The 16,772-nt window shown below is 36.1% G+C and overlaps 12 non-coding genes across 12 annotated transcripts; 2 read left to right on the forward strand and 10 right to left on the reverse strand.

Moving 5' to 3' along the window:
* Positions 1-9,301: 9,301 nt before the first annotated feature.
* On the forward strand, positions 9,302-9,375 carry TRNAT-AGU (transfer RNA threonine (anticodon AGU)). Its single transcript has one exon. It is a non-coding gene; the product is annotated as a tRNA-Thr (tRNA).
* Positions 9,376-10,099: 724 nt separating this feature from the next.
* Positions 10,100-10,173, forward strand: TRNAT-AGU (transfer RNA threonine (anticodon AGU)). The gene has a single exon. It is a non-coding gene; the product is annotated as a tRNA-Thr (tRNA).
* A 4,630-nt stretch (positions 10,174-14,803) lies between these two features.
* Positions 14,804-14,877, reverse strand: TRNAT-AGU (transfer RNA threonine (anticodon AGU)). Its single transcript has one exon. It is a non-coding gene; the product is annotated as a tRNA-Thr (tRNA).
* Positions 14,878-14,957: 80 nt separating this feature from the next.
* TRNAT-AGU (transfer RNA threonine (anticodon AGU)) lies at positions 14,958-15,031 on the reverse strand. The gene has a single exon. It is a non-coding gene; the product is annotated as a tRNA-Thr (tRNA).
* Positions 15,032-15,111: 80 nt separating this feature from the next.
* Positions 15,112-15,185, reverse strand: TRNAT-AGU (transfer RNA threonine (anticodon AGU)). Its single transcript has one exon. It is a non-coding gene; the product is annotated as a tRNA-Thr (tRNA).
* A 79-nt stretch (positions 15,186-15,264) lies between these two features.
* On the reverse strand, positions 15,265-15,338 carry TRNAT-AGU (transfer RNA threonine (anticodon AGU)). The gene has a single exon. It is a non-coding gene; the product is annotated as a tRNA-Thr (tRNA).
* An 80-nt stretch (positions 15,339-15,418) lies between these two features.
* On the reverse strand, positions 15,419-15,492 carry TRNAT-AGU (transfer RNA threonine (anticodon AGU)). Its single transcript has one exon. It is a non-coding gene; the product is annotated as a tRNA-Thr (tRNA).
* An 80-nt stretch (positions 15,493-15,572) lies between these two features.
* Positions 15,573-15,646, reverse strand: TRNAT-AGU (transfer RNA threonine (anticodon AGU)). Its single transcript has one exon. It is a non-coding gene; the product is annotated as a tRNA-Thr (tRNA).
* An 80-nt stretch (positions 15,647-15,726) lies between these two features.
* On the reverse strand, positions 15,727-15,800 carry TRNAT-AGU (transfer RNA threonine (anticodon AGU)). Its single transcript has one exon. It is a non-coding gene; the product is annotated as a tRNA-Thr (tRNA).
* An 80-nt stretch (positions 15,801-15,880) lies between these two features.
* TRNAT-AGU (transfer RNA threonine (anticodon AGU)) lies at positions 15,881-15,954 on the reverse strand. The gene has a single exon. It is a non-coding gene; the product is annotated as a tRNA-Thr (tRNA).
* Positions 15,955-16,034: 80 nt separating this feature from the next.
* On the reverse strand, positions 16,035-16,108 carry TRNAT-AGU (transfer RNA threonine (anticodon AGU)). Its single transcript has one exon. It is a non-coding gene; the product is annotated as a tRNA-Thr (tRNA).
* Positions 16,109-16,188: 80 nt separating this feature from the next.
* Positions 16,189-16,262, reverse strand: TRNAT-AGU (transfer RNA threonine (anticodon AGU)). Its single transcript has one exon. It is a non-coding gene; the product is annotated as a tRNA-Thr (tRNA).
* Between the last annotated feature and the right edge of the window lie 510 nt (positions 16,263-16,772).

A 16,772-nucleotide genomic window follows, 5' to 3' on the forward strand; every position in this document is an offset into this window, starting at 1 on the left:
CTAGTAAGTTTGCGTTTGAATTGAATTTTATTTCGACAGTCTCTGATGCTAGCAGGTAACGAATTCCAGAGTCTTGGCAGGGCTATTGTGAAAGAGGATGAGTATGAGGAGGTGCGATGGGATGGTATTGTTAGTATTGTTTCATGACGAGAGCGTGTGTTCAGATTGTGGTGGGAAGAAAGGTAAGTGAAGCGAGACGACAGGTACGAAGGAATAGAAGAGTTCAAGATTTCGAAGAGAAGGAGAAGTGAATGTAAATTTCTTTTCTTATCTAGTTTAAGCCAACCTATTGTTTCCAGGGATGGGGTAATATCATCATATTTACGAACATTGCTTACAAAACGTACACACAAATTATGAGCACGTTGAAGTTTCGTTTTGTTGTCGCTGGAAAGGTCAGTCAGTAAAATGCCAGCATAGTCAAAATAGGGAAATAGGCTACAAGCGTCTGAACAAGGGACTGTTTTAAGCAAGAGGGAAGATGAACATTTATCCTTTTTAGCACATGGATAATAGAATATACTTTTCTGCAGGTATTATGCTGTAAAACGTGGAAGATAAACAAAAGAAAAATAGAGAGCGAATTAATGCAGCATAAATGGACTACTGGAGAATCGCAAGAACTTAAGAACCACATAAAATGGCAGGGGATTAAACGAATCCGTATAATTACGTGAAACTTTCAATCCTGTTCGTGACTGTTGCTGTGAGCATGGTTGTTATTGTAAGAATGTTTGGAATTTGAAATTAAAGTTTGATATTTCTTTTCATTTGTATTTTTACTCCCCGCATTTATATTTAACAAAACGAAGCCTTCTTATTAACTACTAGCTGTACCCGTGCGCTCCGCTGCACTTGTTAGAAATAAATATAAAGTAATTACATAATTGAAATAGGACATCTGGTCCAGGGAACATTCGTGTTTGATAGAATGATAAATCGTTTAATATGTCACTTAATTTAAATTGTATTTAAATAATTAAAATGAGATTATTTTTCTCCAGAGACCACTCATTTAGTGCAATGATAATTCCTTTAACATGTTTCTTAATTTTTATTACATGCAAATAATTAAAATATGATTATTTGGTTCAAAGAACATCCGTTTTTGGTGCAATTTGGTCCCATCAAAATTTTTCTTGAAATGAAACGTATCGGAAATCATTTTTAAATAAACTTTTTTTATGTAACATTTTTCACAAAAATCAATAATAAGCGAGGTATTTTGGTTTATTTAATTCAGGCCCCATTATAATCTTCCTTATAAATAAAGTATTTTGAATGCCATACAGCCTAAAATATAAGTTACAACGAATTTAATTTATATTCCAATTTTCATCGAAATCCGTCCAGCCATTATCGCGTGAAAAGGTAACAAACATACATACAGACAGACAGACAGAGAGAGAGATATACAATCAAAAATTTCAAAATAGCGATTTTCGGTCTCAGGATGAATAATTATACATGTTAACACCAATCGTTAATTCTCCGAAATGAAAATGAATGTGTTCATAAATATTATTTTAAGAAATACAGGAAATGAATATACAGAACAGCCTATCAAGTTTTCTGTGCATAAGAAGCTATTTTAATCTTACCTGTCCTCGATTCACTCAGAAGTTACTGTAATAACATTATAGCATTATGTACATCTAGAGAAACTACACTTTCCAATGGTGAAATAATAATTAATTACACAAATCGATTAATTTAGCTTCCGATATTACTTCATACAAACAGAGAAACATTCTCTGTAGGCTATGTTTAATAGCTTTCGATTGTTGTTGTCCAAGGCCCCTTATAGACGAAGTCATTTTTTTATTTCATTACAGCGACTTAGTTGGCGTTGTTATCTTAATTTTAAAACTCATTTATCTCATTAAATATCAGTCCTATCAAAATTTTGTATAGAATAAAACTTATCGGAAATCATTTTTAAAGAAACGGTTGTTATATAACATTTTTCATGAAAATTAATAATAAGGGAATTATTTCGATTTATTTAATTCAAGCCCCCTTATAACCCTCATTTTAAATATAGTATTTTGAATGTCATATAGCCTAAAATCTAAGTTACAACGAACTTAATTTATATTCCAATTTTCAAATAAATCGGTTCAGCCATTATCGCGTGAAAAGGTAACAAATGTCCAGACAGACAGACATACAAACAAAAATTAAAAAAAAGCGATTTTCTGTTTCAGGATGATTAATTATACATGTTAACACCAATTATTTTTGGAAAATCGAAAATTACCAGAAAAATTTTGGCTACAGATTTATTATTAGCATAGATTTCATAATCGCTTCCTCATTCCATGATGTCTAGTCTCCAGACAACAATGCAATTGATAGTCGAAACGATTCACACATCAATATGACGCCAATATTTATTTAACGTTACTGACCCTCTTCCTGACTGTATTCTACGAACAACCACTGACAATATTTAACATCAAATCAAATAAGGGACATTAAGTTTTACTCCGAATAAAATTCATGTTACAGTATGTCCGAGGCAAGACCGAACACTCTCTAGTTTCTTTTGCTTCCATTAAATAATTGGTTTTTACTAGTATAGTGACCACACAAGATTTTTCAACCCACTCAATTACAACCACTAACATCGGCACTGACTGGTGTATGTAGATCCTTGTAGCATCCTGTAAAAAATGGAAGACATGTATGCTGCACTTGTGCATTTTACCTGCGTTTTATTTCTGCTAGCAACATTTGTAATTCAAAGTTGTATGTTAAGAAAAAATCCAATTCTGGTTACACGTAACTGATACAGAACTGATTTCTATCCTCTAACGATTTCCATCTGTCGTGCATGTCTTTGTTTTGCTTATTTTCTACAACCACAACATCGGCTAAACCTTGTAGAATCTGCTACTTACTGGTTGGGACGGACACTAAAAAACTTTGGCGTACGTGGGAGAATCTACCTCATCTTTTTGCAAGACTTCAATCATCTGATATTTTTTATAATTATGCGATATGATAATTTCAGTACCAAAGGAACGAAATTCATAGAATTCAACGTTTAAGAGACTTGTAGTAAGGAGTTTAATATAAATGATACTCGGGAGGAAATTAAACACAGAATAAATATGGGAAATGCCTGTTATTATTCGGCTGAGAAACTTTTATCATCCAGTCTGCTGCCAAAAAATCTGAAAGTTACAATTTATAAAACAGTTATATTACCGGTTGTGCTTTATGGTTGTGAAACTTGGACTCTCACTTTGAGAGAGGAACAGAGATTAAGGGTGTTTAAGAATAAGGTGCTTAAGAAAATATTTATGGCTAAGAGAGATGAAGTTACAGGGGAATGGAGAAAGTTACACAACACAGAACTGCACGCATTGTATTCTTCACCTGACATAATTAGGAACATCAAATCCAGACGTTTGAGATGGGCAGGGCATGTAGCACGTATGGGCGAGTCCAGAAATGCATATAGAGCGTTAGTTGGAAGGTCGGAGGGAAAAAACCTTTGGGGAGGCCGAGACGTAGATGGGAAGATAATATTAAAACGGATTTGAGGGAGGTGGGATATGATGATAGAGACTGGATTAATCTTGCTGAGGATAGGGACCAATGGCGGGCTTATGTGAGGGCGGCAATGAACCTCCGGGTTCCTTAAAAGCCAGTAAGTAAGTAAGTATGTAAGTAGTAAGGAGATTAAAAGGTTAAGCGAGCATTCTTACTTATGTCGAACAATGTGCAGAAAAACAGACGAAGATGTGCTTCGTCTACCTACAGTATATCATTTCAATCAATCAGTGTTCTTCCCAGGGGCAGGTCTTTCACTGCAAACCCAGCGTACTCCACTCTTTCCTATTTTCTGCCTTCCTTTTTGTTTCCTCATATCATCCATATCCGTATCTTAATATCGTCTATCATCTGATAACTTCTTTTGCCCCGAACTTTTCTCCCGTTCAAAATTCCTTCCAGTGGATCCTTCAGTAGGCAGTTTCTTCTCAGCCAGTGTCTCAACCAATTCCTTTTCCTCTTCCTGATCAGTTTCAGCATCATCTTTCATCACCCACTCTTTCCGACACAGCTTCATTTCTTATTTTGTCTGTGCATTTCACACGTTCCATTCTTCTCCATATCCACATTTCAAATGCTTCTATTCGCTTCTCTTCACTTCGTCGTAACGTCCATGTTTCTGCACCATACAATGGCACACTCCATACAAAGCACTTCACTAGCCTCTTCTTTAGTTCTTTTTGCAGAGGACCGCAGAAGATCCTCCTTTTCTACAGTACATTAGGTTCAAGAATTTAAAGCACTGGAGAAGAAACTGAAAATGTTTGATAAAGATGCTTTGGAACCACTATCACTGCCTGCTACTGCTAATAATACTACTATTATTGCTACTAATACTGTCACTACTACCAGACACCAGTACTGCTAATACTACTAGCCTATTACTTACAAAGATGACTTTTAAAGAACCCGAAAGTTCACTGTCGCCCTCACATAAGTCCACCATCGCTCCCTATCCTTTATATAACTGTTTTATAAATTCTAACTTTAATCTTTTTTGAGAGCACACTGGATGACAAAAGTTTCTCAGTCGAATAATATCAGGCATTTCCCATATTTATTCTGCGTTTAATTTCCTGTCGAGTGTCCTTTATATCAGTTAATGTTGCTCCAACATAGGCCTATTTGAATTTCTCAACCTTTTCAAACAATTATATTTCCATATCGTACTATGTTACTACTAGTACTACTACTACTACTACTACTACTACTACTACTACTACTACTACTACTATTACTACTATGACTAAAACTAATTTATATCTTTTTATTTGCCTCTACTTATTAAAAAATTCAATAAATAATATCTGCAAATTTTTCATATATTATGATTTTCCCCAGTGTGAATCGTTAAAATGTCCAAATTAAGCAATGCTACCGAAGATATTCAAATGTTTCAAGCCTCGTCTCATCTCGAAAAATCTGAAAGTTAGAATTTATTAAACAGTTATATTGCCGGTTGTTCTGTATGTCTGTGAAACTTGGACTCTCAATTTGAAAGAGGAACAGAAGTTAAGGGTGGGGCATGATTATGAAACCTCTTAATGGAAAAAAAAAATGCTTCTTCACTGTATGAAATATCTGATTATCTAAACATGAAACCATGCCTTCAGCTTGAAACCAACAGACGGAGGGGCTGACACTGCAGGGTACGCTATAATTACTGTATGTCACATGTCAAATTGATCCTAATTTTGTTGTCACTCGGCCAGCAGTCGGTGAAGCGCAACGGCTACTGCACTGCTAGTTTCTTTACGGAGATTTCAAATTCTAACTACCTCGTTCAAATACAATGCAAATAATCGTCATCATAATCGTGATTAATAATAATAATAATAATCATAATCACAATCACTTTTCATGGAATAGGCCATGTGGCTCATTACGTTCTTTTTTTTTTTTACATATGACTTAGACTATAGAATTTGCTTCTGGATTGTGTTTTATTTTCATTCTGCCAATGTTCTTCTTTAAATTCTTCCGATAATTTTCTATAGCCTTACAAATGGCTTTTAAGGAACCCGGAGGTTCATTGCCGCCCTCACATAAGCCCGCCATCGGTCCCTATCCTGAGCAAGGTTAATCCAGTTCCTACCATCATATCCCATCTCAAATCCACTTATATCCTCCCAACTACGTCTCGGCCTTCCCAAAGGTATTTTCCTCTCAGGTCTCCCAACTAACACTCTATATGTATTTCTGGATTCACCCACTAGTGCTATATGCACTGCCCATCTCAAACGTCAGGATTTAATGTTCCTAATTATATTAGGTGAAGAATACAATGCATGAAGTTCTGTGTTGTGTAACTTTCTCCATTCTCCTGTAACTTCATGCCTCTTAGCCTCAAATATTTTCCTAAGCACATTATTCTCGAACACCCTTAACCTCTGTTCCTCTCTCAAAGTGGGAGTCCAAGTTGCACAACCATACAGAACAACCGGTAATATAACTGTTTTAAAATTCCAACTTTCAGTTTTTTTTTAAAGCAGACTAGATGACAAAAGCTTCTCAACCGAATAATAGCAGGCATTTCCTATATTTATACTGCGTTTAATTTCCTCCCGAGTGTCATTTATATTCTTTACTGTTGCTCCAAGATATTTGAATTTTTGCACCTCAATTTTTATAGCCTGAAGTATGAAATTCTTTCAACTTTTAATTCTCACTAAAATATCTCTATTTCTTTTGAGGTCCAAAACAATGAGTCCAGAAGTTTTCTTTATGCATTTCATTTGTTTGAAATCATTTTAAAGTTGTTTTATGGAATTGAATTCGGCATGGGAATACTACTACTAATTTTCCATTGTCTGTTACCGACTGAAACCGATGTGAGCCCTTTGAGTAGGCCTATAACTAACTATAAGAAATACCACTTGGATCTGTTTGCTTATTAATGCAGCAAGACATAGTAAACATTACTGCGGGAGAACCCAGTACTGTATTTACAACGTAAATAATTAAAGATGTTTGTTTGATGTAATGTTCATTTATGTACATTTTACTTCTTATTGCGTCCTTTCCTACAAGAAGTTTCATAATGATTCTTCCTAATGAAGTCCCCATTAAATATGTACAAGAATTAGATTGAACACTTGCATACAAAGTACATATTTCTTTATAACGTTTGCTGGAGAGGACAAACGAAGAAAAGCCAGCAGTTCAAGGACTGTCAGACCAATACCCAATCAAACGTCTGCTGTCCTCGATATCACACAGACGCCGTTGCTATGTATGTTACGCAGCGGAAACAGCTGACAGTCTTCCTAATGAAAACAACACAAAGTAGCTTCTATTTAGCCGCCAGTGGGGGAGGCAATTCAAATGTGTTTTGAGCACTATTTTGGGAAGAAAACAGACCTCCTGGCTGTCTCATCTCTCAACATTACACAAATACAGAGAGTTACAGCAGGTCCTACACAGAGAGCCAGGGGATTCTTTTCTTCTCTTACCTCCCCCCTCCCGGATCAAAGTATTTGATGCGATGGCTAAGATAGATAGATAGCTAGATAGATAGATAGATAGATAGATAGATAGATAGATAGATAGATAGATAGGTAGGTAGGTAGGTAGGTAGGTAGATAGATAGATAGATAGATAGATAGATAGATAGATAGATAGATAGATAGGTAGGTAGGTAGGTAGGTAGGTAGGTAGGTAGGTAGGTAGGTAGGTAGGTAGGTAGGTAGGTAGGTAGGTAGGTAGATAGATAGATAGATAGATAGATAGATAGATAGATAGATAGATAGATAGATAGATAGATAGATAGATAGATAGATAGATAGATAGATAGATAGATAGATAGATAGATAGATAGATAGATAGATAGATAGATAGATAGATAGATAGATAGATAGATAGATAGGTAGGTAGGTAGGTAGGTAGGTAGGTAGATAGGTAGATAGATAGATAGATAGATAGATAGATAGATAGATAGATAGATAGATAGATAGATAGATAGATAGATAGATAGATAGATAGATAGATAGATAGATAGATAGATAGATAGATAGATAGATAGATAGATAGATAGATAGATAGATAGATAGATAGATAGAAGTGGGTAGATGGGTAGATGGGTAGATGGGTTGATGGATAGATGGATAGATGGATAGATAGATAGATAGATAGATAGATAGATAGATAGATAGATAGATAGATAGATAGATAGATAGATAGATAGATAGATAGATAGATAGATAGATAGATAGATAGATAGATAGATAGATAGATAGATAGATAGATAGATAGATAGATAGATAGATAGATAGATAGATAGATAGATAGATAGATAGATAGATAGATAGATAGATAGATAGATAGATAGATAGATAGATAGATAGATAGATAGATAGATAGATAGATAGATAGATAGATTTATTCGTTCCATAATATTCTTACATTTGCTTTATAGCATAGAATAAAGAACATGTCCAATTCTTACGTTTAACAATAAAATGCAATACATATAAAATGCAAATATGAAATATGTACAGAATTAATACCTTAATAACAATAATATTTTATACAATGTAATATGTTTACCATTTAATAGTATTATAGTATTTACACAGTGCTGTGAAATGTCAAGAATTCATCTACAGAATAGAAAGTGTGAGATATTAAGTAATTTTTTAGTTTTACGTTAAATAATGCAGGGTTTTGGTTATGATTCTTAATGTCTTCAGGAAGACTATTGTACATTTTTATCGCCATGTAACGTACTCCCCTTTGAAAGCATGATAAATTTGATGATGGCGTATGAAAATCATTCCTTCTGCGGGTATTTATACTAAGTATGGCTGAGTTAGTTGGAAAATTTTCTTTATTACATAAGAGGAAATTTATTATATATACTGTTTTCGCTGTAAGAAAAATCCTAATGTAAACATAAGCACGTTGCTGTCATACCCGTGATTGGCTCCCAGTCGAAACACTTACATGACGCAGGAAAATTAAGTTCGTATTTGGAAATCATAATCTTGTATTATTTGGAAATAAAAAATTGAATTCTAGTTGTTAAATATGATGAAACATTTAACTTCACTCATGTGTAAAACGCTGTGTAAAAGAAAAGCTACTTTTATATTTTGTTATGTACTATGAACGCGGATGAATACCAACAGTAATATCGAGGTAGTCTGTTCTTGTAACAAGCTGGCGTCACTTGAGCTCGTAGATGCTGACGTAAGCACGTAGTACCGAAGTATGACTTCTGTATCCTCAACTGTCCATTGTGAAGACATAAGACTTGAAAATAATTTAATTGTAGTAATTATAAAGTAAATGTTTCCTCAGCAAACGAATGCGTAGTAGTGAGGTTAGGCCTACTTGACGAGTAACGGGAAATGTTTAACATGAAACAGAATGTACAGCAGTAGGCGGGAACACGTACTGAGAATCTATGGCGCCAAACGGTGGCCAATGAAGCCTCACTTCAATCACGTGCTATTGTTTACATTAGGATTTTTCTTACAGCGAAAAGATTATAGTATATGTATTGATTTGTTAAGGTTAGAATCTCTAATTTTTTTTAAAATAATCTACATGATTCTCTAGCCTTTGCTCCAACTATTATTGTAACGGCTCTTTTTTGTAATAAGAATATATTTTTACTATCTACAGAATTTCCCCAAAATATTTATTGGTAAGTATTAAGAGAAAATTATGTGTATTGCTGTACCAGGTGATACAGAACCTAGTGCAACATTATACGCTAATTATTCCGCAGCGTACAACTGGCGCCGTGGCTTAGTTGGTTAAAGCGCCTGTCTAGTAAACAGGAGATCGAGAGTTCGAATCCCTCCGGTGCCTCAATTTAGAATGGTTCAGTTTTGTTCGAAAAATGTACACAAGACTGCGTACAGAAGTTATTTTGAATACTGATTAAAATTACTGAGTTTGAATGATAAAATAACATTTATTGAATTAAACGGTGTTCTTTGAAGCACCAACATAAAACAAAAGTTAAATAGGCCTAATTATTTTACCATGTGGTACAGTATAAGAGCCAGCGTGATATCACAGTCTAGTATATACAGTCGCGAAGCGCAATACGTAGTAAGTATGCAAAACATTAGATAGTTGCTCACCACTAGGATCGCTAATATCGTCTCATTACAGGCAATGCAAAATAGTACCGTCATAGTCTATTGTTTCTAGCACCCTCAAAACTCAAGCTTCGTGACTGTATATAGTAGACTGTGGTGATATTCTAACCTAACTCACCATGACTATGTAACTACCGTCCCAGTTTGATTAAAGTGCATGTATAGTAAATAAGAGATCAAGAGTTCGAAGCTCTCTAAGTACGGTATCTAAAAGTAGAATTACTTATTTACTATGCGACGTGAAACAATATATGATTTCTCGTTTCATCTGATTTAAGACAACTACCGCCGTTGATTGAAGTGCCTGTCTAGTGAACAGTATCGAGAGTTCGTATCCCTCTGGTGTCTAGGAGTTGAATTATGTATTGTAATACCGTACGTGACATGTAAGCAGACGTGAGTTCCTATTTTTGAGCACTGCTTCAACCGGCGCCGTGGCTTAGTTGGTTAAAGCGCCTGTCTAGTAAACAGGAGATCGAGGGTTCGAATCCCTCCGGTGCCTTAAGTTGGTATTGTTTAGTTTTGTGTTAAAGACGAACACAAAACTGCGCACTGTTTTTTCCAATTAACATTTTGAGAGTAAAGAATGTTGAAAAAAATAATAAAAGGGAATAATAAATTGTAAAAATAGAGTAGAGCAAACGGACCACTTCACTAACGTCGCTTTAAGGGTGTCATAATTTGTTTAAACAAAAAGTAATATTTGCACAAGAGGCAGATATTCCTAACCATATCCCCAAATTAATTGATCTAAATACATCCATTCTGGAGTAATTATTTTTTCCCTACAAAAATATAATTTTTCAGTAAGTTTTCATAACAGAAAAAGTGTTATGTAATCTGCAGTTTGAAAGATAGAGAGATTGGATTTGCAGTAAAAAAATTCATTTTTCACGGGCATTTGGTCCCTTTATAAACAACAGAGGATTTCAGGTAAGTATGCGAACAGAAATGCAACATCTCTTTGGAAGGAGTGTTCTTAAAATTTTTGGTAGATCCTGTACTGCAACAAGTAAATAATTATTTTTGAGCCACACATAATAGTACATTATGCAACGAGCCTATAATGGTAATTAAGACGCTCGTATGAAAATTATGAAACTCGCTTGCGCTCGTTTTATAAACAAACTCGCGTCTTAATTACCATTATAGGCAAGTTTGATACGACTTTTTACGCTCGACCATATTTATAACTTGAAATTATAATAAGTATTCATGTTATGGTTATGTAAGTGAGGAGCGGAACTGCCCTTGTGCAATACCTTGTAAATTGTGAGATGTGCGCAGACGCGAAAGTATTGATTTTTTCCGACATTGACCTTGATATAATCTAGAGAGTAAAATAAACATTAATCTTGATATAACCTTGAAATTGAATTAGACATTGAAAAACGAGATGACAAAATAAATTTATTTGAATATTATTTACAGTTAACGCTAATTATTATAGTAACAGAACTGACTTTATTTCAAATATAGGTGATTTATTGTGCAATTGGTGAAATGAATTTGCGGGAATGTGCTTTGTGAAAGGCTGGAAGATGACGGTGAATTGATGTTAATTTGTGTGTTGTTTTTTTCGACCGAGTTTAATATTGTATTTGAGATTTCAATTTTATTTTGGATCGATTCTTCAACATAACCTTCTGCGACAATATTGGATTTCCAGCCTCCGTGACCTTTCGCTAGTTGTCTTTCGATTGCATATCCGAGAATAATCGATACTTGCGCTTTCGTATTGCTACAATGGTCTTTTCTGATTGGTGGAACACCTGAACTTTAATGAATAGGTGTACTTTAATGAGGTCCATTAAAGGGCTGCTATCAGGTGTATAATTACTACATTTCGGCATGGTCGAGCATAAACAATTAACTGGTACGAGTATACTGAATATAAGCACATGAGAATATCTCAGAAATGTTGTTATTTATCCATCTGTATGTGACCTATGCCAAGCTTGCATTAACTGTAAAGTTAAGCATACGGGCTATTCCATCTCAAATCGACCGAAATATAGAAAAAATTGACCTTGCAATTTTTAAATATAATGAAACTTTTTCTGTCCGTAGACAACTATGATATTATAATGCTTTGTGCAAAGTTTGAGGCATCAGAACTTCATAGTGTTTAAATTAAAAATATTTTAATTTATCGTATTTTCATAAAATTAGCAATAGTAATATTTGCACCCAATGATCAAAATCATGGTTTACTTTGATGCTGAAAAGTTAAAGTTTATATTGACATGTAAACAGTTTTTCTTACTTTTTTATGGAAATTGAGAAATTTAGATTTTTCTTAATTAAGACACCTTTGCCCACGAAAAAAATATATTTAAAATATATGATTAGATTCCGCATTGAAAGTACAAATAAACACGTATTTTTTTACTGGTGCAACGTTAATAAGAAAGTATTGAAAAATCAAATAAAGAAAATAAATAGTACGCGCGTGAACTAACCAGCTGACTGTGAGGCGGGAGCTAGCCTAGGCAAGCAAGGCCAGGAGACATAAACACGTGATGTTTCGTCTAGTAGCGCATAGCTGGGCTAGCTTTATCACAAGTTTTCATAAACACAGGAGTAAAATGACGCCCAAAGCTCGCTTATCTTCATCTCTCGGCCAGTGCTTGCTGTGTTGCGCCTTTCAAGTCTAGGCGTGTGAATATAATTTATTTAATACCCCCGAAACTTATTGCCGTGACACTAAGCAAACAATGCCGAATCCCTCTTAATAATGCAAGGTTTTTTCTCAATATTTTTTTACATTTTTACAAATTGGCAAAAAGCCTAAAAGTAAGTAAAATCAGATTATCTGTCTCTCTGTATACAATAAAAATAATGATTACTTCTTATCATAACCTACCAAATGTCAACTTCAAAATGAGTTCTCGTTCAATGTTCTGCAGTAAATGGTTCCAGAGTTCTGAGCGCTGAAAGAGGCTTGTTTTTATAAAATACGCAAAATTTGTCGCTCAACAATACGAAAACCGTTTGACTTTCGATAGTATATTTTTGCAAATGCACTCTCCTCAGCACCTTGTATAAATAGGGAAAAAATTAGAGTATAAAAAAATGCGAGGTTTTTTACTGATCGATTTCATATGGAATAGCCCATATACTGCGTATACAAGTATGTTTTGCGTCCATGTCAAAGCTCAATAATTGAACAATATAATTTTTTTAATATATTTCAACACCTCATGGATTTTAACACTCTCTTCCAGGTAGGTTATTATGCGGACTCTTCTGGCGTACAGGAATGGACTCGTTCACATTGTTGAGTTTATCGAATATGATGTAACCGTTTCCATGGCAACGTGAGTGTAATTTTCGTTCCGCAAAATACTTTCATTTTTTTTTCAATTAGTAGAGTTCGAATATAAAAGTTACACGTACAAATTAACTGAACGTCTATGCTATAGTAGCTGTACTGGAATACATAGTGTTTAAGCCTTGTTGGTCAGAGTACCTCATCGGGCCTCATACCGGTTCACTGGCGTTAAGGTGTCAGTCGCGGTTGTGACTGGGCCATCGGAACGATCAGTGCTATAGAGATGATTACTAACGAGTCTCCAAGGCCATGAATTGAGCCCCCAGCTGTGTGCTGCCGACTTCCGGAAACTGAAATTAATAGCACTTGTTGCGTATTGGCAGGAGTTGAAGGACGACAGGTGTGTACCGCGTTGCATAACTGCATGCGGGGTGTCATCAAAGGTGCGGGACGTCACTAATCTCCCGTGCGGCCACCAGCAGACCAGCGAGCTAATAGTTTTTGACGTGAATACGTCTATAAACTAGCCCCGTAGCTACTAGGATGCTATCCCAGATAGTCGATCTATACATTTTTAGGACAGTTTTGTCGCGCCTGTAATTTCTGAACTAAATGCAATATTCCAATTAAGAGAAAGGCGAACGACAGGAGGGGTAACATCATCTAGCGATAAGCGAGAGGGGGAATTTGATGCACGAATTGGCGGGACGAGCAGCAGCAGATTGCAATGTACCTCGAGATTGCGGTGCGATAGAACGTTCGCAGTTATGTCAAACGATTCGTAACGAACAAGGCTACAATCTCAATTGAACAACACTCAGCAGTCGATGGGCGATAAGAATAAAAATGAGTATATTATCTGTCATCGATTTGCAAAGGGGGACATGTCCAAAATAACAAAGTGTTGGAAAATCTCAAAAACTATAACTAAGTTAACAAATTAAAATGTTCATATATTTTTTCTAATTCGATCACTATGAGTAGATACATTCAGGATCCACGAACATTTTACTTTTTTAAATCTGTTATGTTCTTTTTTTTTTTTCTTTGCGATTTCCTAACACTTTGTCATTTTGGACGTGTCCCCGTTTGCAAATCGACGACAGATATATTATATCGTACTAGACTTTTTTTTTAGTAAATAGTCTACTCTTGTTAGTAAGAATAAAAAAGTAACTTATTCGCGTGTCCATCTTGCACAGAATATATACTCATATTTGTCAAGAATAAAAGCTAGTATATTCTCAATTTTATAAGTTCCTTCTCATGTTATTCTGAATGTGGTTTGTAGCAGGGTCAGTTCTGAGTATTTCTTGATTTGTGTTCAGTTTAAAGCTAAGTCTGAAAAAATTGCAGAATTTATTGAGATGTAGTGCCTCACGAAAAAAATGCAGAAAAATATGTGAACATGTGGATTCAAAAAACTTCGAAAACCTTTAGCGTTTCACAAAAGTGAATGTAAATTGCTTAAAAACGTATTTGTTCTTCACAAAAAGCATGTGTTTGGTGTCTAATGCTCACCCACTTCACTTTGCGTGATTCGGGTTCCGCATACTGCGGATAGATGGCAGGACTGTGACCAATTTTCAAATTGCACACCACTTCGGCGGGCCACTTTATGCATGATGCATATCTGTGAATAGTTATGTCGTGTACTAGGATGAGTGTATGTTAAGTGTTCGTGTAAGTGTAGTATAGGGAATGAGTGAGGACGATCATGAAGGTGAGGAAGGGAAAAGGGGAAACTCGGTGCCGGCACGTAGCCTACTCCTGTCGCATAGCACCAATATTTATTTATTTATAGGACTCTGACTAATATACTCTCAAAATATACATTACAATAAATAAATCAACTCCTAGGCACCGGAGGGATTCGAACCCTCGATCTTCTATTTACTAGTCAGGCGCTTTAACCAATTAAGCCACGGCGCCGGTTGCGTTTCAGTTTAACAACAGCATATCACTTCTGCTGTCATGTCATGTGATACAGTGAAATAAAAAAATCAACTTCAAGGCACCGGAGAGATTCGAACTCTCGATCTCCTGTTCACTAGACAAGCGCTTTAACCAACTAAGCCACGGCGCCGGTTCCGTTAGTGCTTAACAACAGCATATCACTTCTGCTGTCATGTCATGTGATACAGTGAAATAAAAAAATCAACTTCAAGGCACCGGAGAGATTCGAACTCTCGATCTCCTGTTTACTAGACAGGCGCTTTAACCAACTAAGCCACGGCGCCGGTTCCCTTAGTGCTTAACAACAGGAAATCACTTCTGCTGTCATGTCATGTGAGAAGTACAATAAATAGATCAACTTCTAGGCACCGGAGAGATTCGAACCCTCGATCTCCTGTTTACTAGACAGGCGCTTTAACCAACTAAGCCACGGCGCCGGTTGCGTTTCATTTTAACAATAGGAAATCACTTCTGCTGTCATGTCACGTGAGACAGTACAATAAATAAATCAGCTTCTAGGTACCGGAGAGATTCGAACTCTCGATCTCCTGTCTACTAGACAGGCGCTTTAACCAATTAAGCCACGGCGCCGGTTGCGTTTCATTGTAACAATAGGAAACCACTTCTGCTGTCATGTCACGTGAGACAGTACAATAAATAAATCAACACCTAGGCACCGGAGGGATTCGAACCCTCGATCTCCTGTTTACTAGACAGGCGCTTTAACCAACTAAGCCACGGCGCCTGTTGCGTTCCAGTTCAACAATAGGAAATCACTTCTGCTGTCATGTGATGTGATACAGTACAATAAATAAATCAACTTCTAGGCACCGGAGGGATTCGAACCCTCGATCTCCTGTTTACTAGACAGGCGCTATAACCAACTAAGACACGGCGCCTGTTGCGTTTCAGTTCAACAATAGGAAATCACTTCTGCTGTCATGTGATGTGATACAGTACAATAAATAAATCAACTTCAAGGCACCGGAGGGATTCGAACCCTCGATCTCCTGTTTACTAGACAGGCGCTTTAACCAACTAAGCCACGGCGCCTGTTGCGTTCCAGTTCAACAATAGGAAATCACTTCTGCTGTCATGTGATGTGATACAGTACAATAAATAAATCAACTTCTAGGCACCGGAGGGATTCCAACCCTCGATCTCCTGTTTACTAGACAGGCGCTATAACCAACTAAGACACGGCGCCTGTTGCGTTTCAGTTCAACAATAGGAAATCACTTCTGCTGTCATGTGATGTGATACAGTACAATAAATAAATCAACTTCTAGGCACCAGAGGGTTTCGAACCCTCGATCTCCTGTTTACTAGACAGGCGCTTTAACCAACTAAGCCACGGCGCCGGTTGCGTTAGAGATCAAGAATAGGAAATCACTTCTGCTGTCATGTCATGTACGGCAGTACAATAAATAATTCAACGTGTAGGCTCCCAAGGGATTCTAACCTCCAATTTTCATATACCAAAATAATGGCGTTATACAATTTTATTATTGTCCCGATTAAAAAAAACACATATTCTAAAATGACAAATATGGTGGATGGCAACTGTACAGACACGAATCAAATTATAAAGTATTCAACTTGCCACAGCTTCTTAACTACTGTATGGAAGTTAATAACATGGGTATATTCGTGCAATTCTTGTACTAAAATAAATTACTCCTAGTCTCTTTTTTAGTAGTAGGTTATTTTACGACGCTTTATCAACAGCTTAGGTTATTTAGCGTCTGAATGAGATGAAGGTGATAATGCCGGTGAAATGAGTCCGGGGTCCAACACCGAAAGTTACCCAGCATTTTCTCATATTGGGTTGAGGGAAAACCCCGGAAAAACCTCAACCAGGTAACTTGCCC

This window comes from Periplaneta americana, chromosome 14 (genome assembly GCF_040183065.1).
Source record: "Periplaneta americana isolate PAMFEO1 chromosome 14, P.americana_PAMFEO1_priV1, whole genome shotgun sequence".
Taxonomy (NCBI): Eukaryota; Metazoa; Arthropoda; class Insecta; order Blattodea; family Blattidae; genus Periplaneta; species Periplaneta americana.